The sequence below is a fragment of the Bufo bufo genome, chromosome 6, assembly GCF_905171765.1.
Source record: "Bufo bufo chromosome 6, aBufBuf1.1, whole genome shotgun sequence".
NCBI lineage: Eukaryota > Metazoa > Chordata > Amphibia > Anura > Bufonidae > Bufo > Bufo bufo.
Genome location: NC_053394.1, coordinates 278,920,034 through 278,928,911, shown reverse-complemented (window position 1 = coordinate 278,928,911; position 8,878 = coordinate 278,920,034). Strand labels below are relative to the sequence as shown.

Here is an 8,878-nt window from a genome sequence, read left to right as displayed (position 1 = left end):
TTTAAAAAACGCAGAAAATTTGGGCTGTATTTCTAGCTTAAATTGCACACTGACTAATCCTGCAAAGGCACCAGATGTTGGATATTGCCCAAAATTTGTGTTTTTTCAAAGCCAGAAAATTATTTAATTTTTTAAAACTTGTTTTTACCAATCACAGATGCAGCAAGAGCTGCAAGTATGCAGCAAGTATTTTGCAAAAAAAGGTTGTTTTTTTAATAACAGAATATGAAAGTTGTATATAACGATTGAATTTCACACGTGCAGATGCAGCTAGGGCTGTAAAATAGTGTATTTTGCACAAAAAGGGTGTTTTTAAAAACCCAAAAAATTATGGCTGTATTTCTAGCTTAAACGACCGTTGTGTGCATCCGCGGCCGTTGTTCTGTTTTCTGCTTTTTTTGCGGACCCATTGACTTTCAATGGGTCCGTGGAAAAATCGGAAAATGCACCGTTTGGCTTCCGCGTCCGTGATCCGTTTTTCCAGTCCGTGAAAAAAATATGACCTGTCCTATATTTTTCACGGACCCATTCAAGTCAATGGGTCCGTGAAAAATCACGGATGCACACAAGATAGTCATCCGCGTCCGTGATCCGTGTCCGTGATCCGTGTCCGTTTTTCCTATCATTTTCAATGGAAACTTGACTTTTTTTTTTCACTTTTCATGTCTGTGGATCCTCCAAAAATCAAGGAAGACCCACGGAAGAAAAAACGGTCACTGATCACGGAACAATGGAAATCCGTTTTACGGACCGCAAAAAAAAACGGTCGTGTGCATAAGGCCTAATCCTGCAAAGGAATCAGATGTTGGATATTGCCAAAAAAGGGTGTTTTTTTTTAAACCAGATTAGTGCAGTATTTCAAACTTGGATTTGAATGTTACGAAAGCTCAGATGCATTGCTGGTGCACTAAGCTTGCATAAAATGGCCGCCGCCGCCCACCTAACTAACTAACAGACAAATAAAAGTTATGTTTTTCTGTCACTGGGCTCAGGGCAGGGTAAAAAGATTGTGCACTGCACCCACACAACTAAATCTATGTAGATCGTTGAGTTCAATTGGAGTTCTGATCACAGATTCTGTCCTATTCTCTCCCTCAAAGCACCAGCAGTATCCTCTCCCTACACTAAGCACAGCAGAGTGACTGCAGCACTACGTGACTCCAGCTTATATAGAGGCTGGGTCACATGCTGCACTGGCCAATCACAGCCATGCCATTAGTAGGCATGGCTATGATGGCTTCTAAGGTCACACAGTTAAACGCTTGTTGATTGGCTGCTCTGCAGCCTTACAAAAAGCACCAAGAAATCACGAACACTGAACCCGAAACCTTACTGAAATGTTCGGGATCGGGTCCAGGGTCCAAAAATCCTAAAGTTCGGTACAAACCCGAACTTTATAGTTCGGGTTTGCTCAACCCTAGTCACAGCATATTTGTCCATTTTTGATGTCTGGATTTTAATAGAAGCCGATTAAAGTACATTTTATGTGGAGCTGGATTCCACTCGTTTTCATTGTACCTTGCATCTGACCGAGTCCACGTCTTATTTTCCATGCTCCATTGGGAGGTTGCAAGTGAGAGCTGCAGTAACTTTCTTTCACATCATGTGATAGTACGTCCTAAGAGTGGGGGCCCCTAGATCTCTCTCTCAGGCGTCTACCAATGCGTATAGCCAGAGACATAGCAGCCTCCAGAGACACTGGGGTTTCATCAAAGGTCAAAGCGTCCTTCAGCCTCTCTGATAACCCTTGACAAAACTGGCTATGGAGGGCAGGATCGTTCCACTCCATATCCGCAGCCCACCTCCTAAACTCAGAGCAATACATCTCTGCAGAACGATCTCTCTGACGAAGGCCACGCAGCTTCAGAGGTCCGATCCGGATCATCCTAGATAAGACTCAAAGCTTAAAAAAATGCATCTACCGAATGGAGAGACTGATCTGGTCGGCAGAGAAAAAGCCCATGACTGCTCATCCCCTTTAAGCAAGGAAATAACCAGACTGAGTCGCTGTTTCTCATCCCGAGATGAGTGTGGATGTAGCCTAAAATACAGTTTGCACGCCTTGCTAAACATAATAAAATTATCACGTCCTCCAGAGAATCTGTCTGGGAGAGCAACTTGAGGCTCCAGATAGGCCTGGTCTCCACCACTACCACCAGGACCAACAGCCTGTGATCTCTGCATCTGCAAGACAGTCGTGCGGAGGTGAGCTACCTCCAAAGACAGCCCTTGCAGCTGACCTGCCAGTGCAGCAATAGAATCCATGGCTGCACACAAACAAAAAATGGCGGTTTTGGCGGTTTATAATGTCACGCTTCGGTGTGGGAAGGAAACACCACACCAAGCATAGGAAGGAAGGAGGGGAACAGGGAATCAGGCCCAAGAACTAGGGAATGAAGATGGACACCTACTAGTGAAAACCCTAACCAAAATCCTGACTGACTACCAGTATGAACAGACCCCAAAAGGTCATTCGCAGGAATACCTAGAGTCCTATCTAGCCCTTTAGGACCCTGGTTCTAATGGCAGGGACGAGACTACCTGTTACTCCAAAAGGAAGGACAAACAGGAGTCTACTTCAGGCCTAATATAAACAATAGGGAAATGCAACACACAGAACCCAAACAAAATACAAAAGGGAAAGGAAAGACTTAACTTCAAAGAGGCTATGGAAGCACCATGAACTCAGCTGAGATCGTCCGTATGTCTCGGTACGTTCGTGACACTAGCACAGCTCAGGAGGCAGCTAAAGGATGAAACTGAGCATGCATGGCCTTCTTAGTGAGCAGGACAAAGAAACAGGAAAAAGAACAAACAGCAGGTGGCATTATACAGATATATTTTATTGCATAGTTCAGTAGCTATCCAAAATGTTTAATTACATGTGTAGTGTTGCACTAGGTAAAGGTGGGCACTACACAAGGGTTAATATGTCTAATGCATTAATGTGATGTGTTATGTTCATTTCCCTGTGTTATCTGGGTGTCAGTCCTGTTAGGGTGTAGTTCAGCCTCCTAGACATTAGAGGGAGCTAGAGAGCACTTAGTATATATAGGTAGGCCCAGACAGGAGAGAGTTAGTGCATTCCAGGTGGCTAGTAGTGTAGGCTAGCCTGCCTGAAGTTCCTGAGCCTCTGTTAGCTCAGAAGATTAACCCCAAGAGAAGAGTTTGCCTCCTGGGAGAAACCTACAGTTCCCTCAAGCAGAGCAGAGCCAGTGTTCCAGCTAAACAAGTAAGCTGAAGGGCAGAAGAATCATTAAGTTAAAGCAAGGGATATATACCTGAGGACGATTGTTTCCCAAGGATAAAAGCCAGCATTAGGGCATATGGGCCTTGGAATATAGCCAGCCAGAACAACTGAGGAATAGAACAGCCTGGTCTGGAGTATTGTTTTTACCCTCTGAGTATCTTGCAAAGAACATTATCTGCCATTTATAAAAAGCCTGCTAATCGTTACTGTTTCAATGTGGAACTGTACCCGAACTGTACAAAGTTGAACTGTTTACAAGAAAAGCAAAGTTTGGTTACCATACCATCTGTGTACCTCACTTATTACAACTAGAAATCGGTGTGCCACCGTTACAGGCACTGGCGTCACGTTTCTTAAAGGGACCATGCCCCAGGCACATAAAACACCTGCAACATCCAGGGCACCTCATCCACCACCAGGCCTGGTCCCTAAATACAGTGTGTGCCCCAGAGGACTCCTGTGCCAGCCTCTCCTTCACTGCTGTACGCCTGCCCAGGGTTTTCCTACAGAACTGTGAGTAACCCTCACTTGCCATTAACCGTGACCTCACAATTGCAATACCCTGCAGGTCTGGCGTGCTGCACATGCAATTACAAAACTATTTGGATCTATGTGCTGGTTTGAAAACTGCTGAATATTTTTCATGGGGCAACTACTTTAACAGAATAGAAGGTGTCCCAGGAAGTTGATCAGTAAACTAAGAGGTATATGATAGAGAAGGAGGACTAGGAAAATAGAAATTCAGGTTTAAAGGCTTTCATTATGGCAGTATGCAGCTTAGAACTGAGTGCCTGTGTCTTTGGATGATCACCAAGTCTTACAATATTGCAGAACTGGACAGAACCTTCGAGAGGACTAGAAGGCACTGGGAGGAGACGGAAGTGAGTGCTAGTAAATCATCGCCCACAAATGGGCCCCAGAATTTATGATTTCAATGCTTCAATGAATTGTTTCTTCCCCTGCTTTCCTTCATGCTACTTTTTGTTTCCTCTCACTCCTCATGTGTCTCACTCTGGTGTCTCTCCTATACATATAACTTTTGGTGCCACCAACGAGATTATCCCCCAGTGGAGTTCTGCTGCTTTCTGTGCCCAGCTTTCCAGCCTCAGAGGCTCTGCCAACGTGTCTCTTTTGGTCCGCCACTCCAGGGACCAGATTATTTGGCTGTATATGCCACAGCTTGGGAGGAACAGAGGATGGGAGAGGTAGTGGCTCTGGCTGCAGAAGTTATTCACATAAATGACAGCAGCAGTCCTCACACCAAGGCTCACTAGGGCCGGGCAGTGCAAGAGGGTGCAACCTTTCTTCCCAGGGGGCACACCCTGATATTAGGGCTCCTGCCTGATGGTAGTTGGGATGCCCTTGTTGCTATGTGTTTGGTATGGGTGCAAGACAGGAGAACTAGGTGCTATGGCCAGCGACTAGTGCTGAATCAGTAACCAGGAAAGTTAAAGACAATAGACCAGAGAGCTCTCTTTACTAACGTGCAAAATGGGAGTTATACTACACCCAAAGGTATCAAAACATAATTCCTAACAATTTACAGTGCAAATCTTCCCCAATAGCAATGTATGCCTATAAGTAATATTGAAGTTTGCAGTACTCCATTATCTGAACCTCTCACTCCCGTCTTCAAGACGTATCCCAAGCTGCAACAGATCTCTGGAATACCCTGTCCCAAGCAATTAGGTTAATTCACAACATCTACAGTTTTAGGAGTTCCCTAAAAACACACATTGGCCTATCACATTCCCGAATTTCTTCATTCACTGCCCTTCATTCTTCTGAACCTGACTCATCATCAAATATGAATTTTCCTCACAATAAGTGATGTAAATAAATTACCAAATAACAGAAGGGTGAACTCCACCTTACAGGTCAATGTTATAGTCTTGTCTAATATAGCAGCGTGGAGTTAACCGTTCAGTGGCCCAAAATTCAAGTAGTGGCCTCATGACAGTGGGGAGAGTGTCAGCAGTATGGCTGTGTTCACATTACTGTTTATTTTTCCATTCTTCTAATCGGTCAATATAACAGCCCAAAAAAAACAGATCCTGTAGTTTGAGCATCTGCCTTCACACTGTTAGTATTTGGCCAGCATTTGATCAGTATTGGTAAGGCAAAAACAGGAGTGGGTAAAAATCGGTTTTATTCAGATGGAAAAGAGTCCTGCATGCAGAACTTTAATGGTCTCTATCACACGGTACTGAATCAGATTTTTGCATCAGTATTTGATCAGTATTGGTAAGGCAAAAACAGGAGTGGGTCCAAAACAGAGATAACATGTGATGGACATATTTGCATGTCTTCTGTGTTGTCGACTCACTCCTGCTTTTGCCTTCCAAATCATGACAAATCCCAATGCAAAATACTGATCGTGTGATAGAGGTCTTCTGGATGCTTAAAAGACAGGAACTGTTTTTTCCCCCCCTATTTTTCTGTTCTTCTGACAGATCAGAAGAACTGAAAAATAAATGGTGATGTCAACATAGCCAAACAGGGACACTAGTGGCACCATAACAGAGTGTTGAGGGTAGCAACAGCATGAAGAGTCACAATAGTGGCACCAGAACAGAGTGGTGAGGGTGGCAACAGCATGAAGAGTCACAATAATGGCCCTGGAACAGACTGGTGAGGGTGGCATCAGCATGAAGAGTAACAATATTGGCCCCGAAACAGAGTAGTGAGGGTGGCAAACAGCAGGAAGAGTCACAATAGTAGCAGAGGAACAAAATGGGGAGGTGGAGGAAACAGCAGTGGCAGTAACAGCACATGATGGTGGCAGATCACAGTAGGGGCAGATGGCAGTAGAGGCAGCGAACGTGTTGTATCAGGCAGGTGACAGCATCAGAATAGTGGCAACAGCACTTGGGCTGAAGTAACAGGCGATTTGTCACAATGTTCTAGTGTGGCAGCACACTACAGTCATCATTACTGCCAGAATGATTTTGTGTTGAAAGGCGAGTTCTCTTTGGGGTAACTATGTCACCCGCTACACTAAACACTCGGACAGGAAAGCTTGCCCCTGGCAAACTCGACCGGTTTCTTCAGTAGACGGGTGAAGAAACGTGTTCAGAGACTTGAGACTCAAGATGAAGCTGGTGCTGCTCCTGCCCCCCCCCCTCCAGCAGTCATGGCAGTGGAGGGTGAGCTTAGAGGGTCCCCCGGTTAGACCTTCGTGAGGATGGGTGATGGCTTGTGTACACATCAACCAGCTGACTATAAAGGATGTCTAATTAGTAGTTGGGTTTTTCAAGCCTCTAAAAAAGTGTAAAAAGGCCTCCATTTAGGATCAGTAGTGAGGGTCACCCTGTGGAGAGCCATTAGTCATCCCTCTGCAAGCACTAAGCAAGCAACTCAGCATGCATCTGGCCATTTGCGTCATCTGTGTCATCTTCGTCATCATCCTCTAGCTCATCCTGCTCCTCTCATGTCGCTTGGGCAGATATACTACCTAGGTCTGTATACAAATTCCTGAACATTTATGTCCTCCTCCTCATGCTTCTTTTGTGCCAGTTCAGCCTCCAAAGGGTTCAAGTGGCTGTAAGATGTAGGTGCCACATCTTCAATTCCTTCACCTGTCAGATTTATCAGCATCCCCACCACGACGTGAAGGAGTGGAATAACACCAGTGATCACATAGTCCTGGCAACTGAAAAATGAAGTGGCCTCCTCAATGGGCCCGAGCAAACAGCAGGTGTCAATCATGATCTGCCATTGTCTAACATCAAAGTTATACCGGTGAGTAGTTCTGTCCATCTGCATCATCAAGAAATCGGTCATGGGTTTTTTCTACTCATACATTCGGTCCAACATGTGGAGGGTGGAGCTCCAATGTGTGGAAATGTTGCATATGATTAGATGTAGGGGAACACCATTCTGCTTTTGCAGCTCAAGAAGGGCATGTTTTACATAGTAAGAGTGGCTGAAGTGCATGCACGGTTTCCTTAACATTTTCAAGATGTTTTTGCCATTGGGTGGAAGACTTCAGGAACCGGGTGACAACCAAATTAAAGACATGCGCCATGCAGGGCGCATTGGTCAGCCCTCCTTGATGCAGTGCTGACACTGAATGTTCGTATTTTACATTTGGTCATGAGACCATTGGTTGCCTGCTCTTGACGTGCACTTGTTTATTTTTTTGTGATTTTATTTGTGGTAAAAATTAACTTTTATTTTATTAAATTTAATAAATAATGACAACTAATAACTAGCCTACTTAAATTATAAATTTAAAACTATCACCAGTGGGCCTGACGGTGCTGCACTAGATATATTGGTCTACTGACAGCCGTTTGGCAATGGCAACTGTAGCTTTATTCAGCTGGCTAATTGCCTCTTTGTGTGCTGAAATGAATACCAGTGTCCACTATTTGCAACAGTTGTTACACATTGTCAGCAGGCTGTACGGTATTGGTGCTTATATGCACTGTGTTATGACATTGATAGTGATGCAAGTGCTGCTGTAGCTGCCTGCTGCCTATCCTATTACTGAGGTTCGTTCAGTGGCGTTCAGATTACAGCTCAGTCCCTCTCTGTGCTGTCCTGGCGGCGCAGTCACTTGCTGAGCTATGATCTACTATTCCGTAGCTAGCACCTTCATAATAGGCCCACTGTGGTCTAAAATCTTAAGCGCTGCCTCCCAACATGTTTCGCCATAGATATGGCGTCTTCAGGGGATCTCGGGTGCTCGAGTAGAACACTTTTTGTGATGTTTGGGTGCTAGAGCATTAAACCAAGCACCCCATGCTCTGAAGAGGGGAGGGTGCCAGGTCCCACTGAGGTCTATGCAGAAGATTGCTGTACAGTGGGGGATTCCCCCAGTGTGAGTCCACACTTAGGAGTCCCTACTCTGACTCCATATATAGCTATGTCCTATATGGAAGCAGTGCTTGGGGACACCCAGTGTCACCGCCAGTTCTGTGAGAAGATCTGGCAGATGTTCTTCTCTACCTCTTGTATGATGTTCTTTGTTTTGGTTTCACTTTCTCATCTCCTTTACTTCTGCCAGGTGTCACTTATTTTGACTAATCGTCTTCCTTTATAATCCCTCCCATACTGCCTCACTTTGCGGTTTATACTACTTCCTGGATGAGGTGTTCACTGCTGGAGGCTGCTTCTGCTGTTTGTTCAGATAAGTCATTTACTTTATTGTGTTTCCTTGCTGGCTTGATTCTAGGTGACCCTGACTCCTTCCGTATTAAGTGCAGGGAGCCGGTGGTCGTGTCCAATCACTATTATAGGGTTTTCAGGTGTCACACAGTATTAGGTACGCGGGCATGCAATCGTCTACCATACAGACCCTTGCATGTGCATAGCAGTCAGATAGAGCTCTTAGGGTTTTATAGGGCTGACCTAAAAGCTCCTTAGTTTGGGATCAAGCCAGTCGCTCGTTTATTTATATGTTCCAGCTATCTGCTAACTTCATCCGTGACATTATAAACCGCAATAACCGTCTTAAGCATGGATCCGGTTTCATCCTTGATTGACCGCATGCAAGGTCTTTCGCTGGAGGTAGCAGATCTCCGTAAAACTGTGTCTCAGTTTCCGGTGAGCAGTTCTGCTGGAGTTCATGGAGTTTGGTCCGAGCCTAAGATCTCACTCCCGGAAACGTTCTCCAGGGGTAGT

At 45.0% G+C, this 8,878-nt stretch overlaps 1 long non-coding RNA gene across 1 annotated transcript; it reads left to right on the top strand.

Moving 5' to 3' along the window:
* Positions 1 to 531: 531 nt before the first annotated feature.
* LOC121004670 lies at positions 532 to 8,153 on the top strand. Its single transcript, XR_005779806.1, has 3 exons — positions 532 to 541; positions 705 to 712; positions 7,977 to 8,153. It is a non-coding gene; the product is annotated as an uncharacterized LOC121004670 (long non-coding RNA).
* Positions 8,154 to 8,878: the final 725 nt, after the last annotated feature.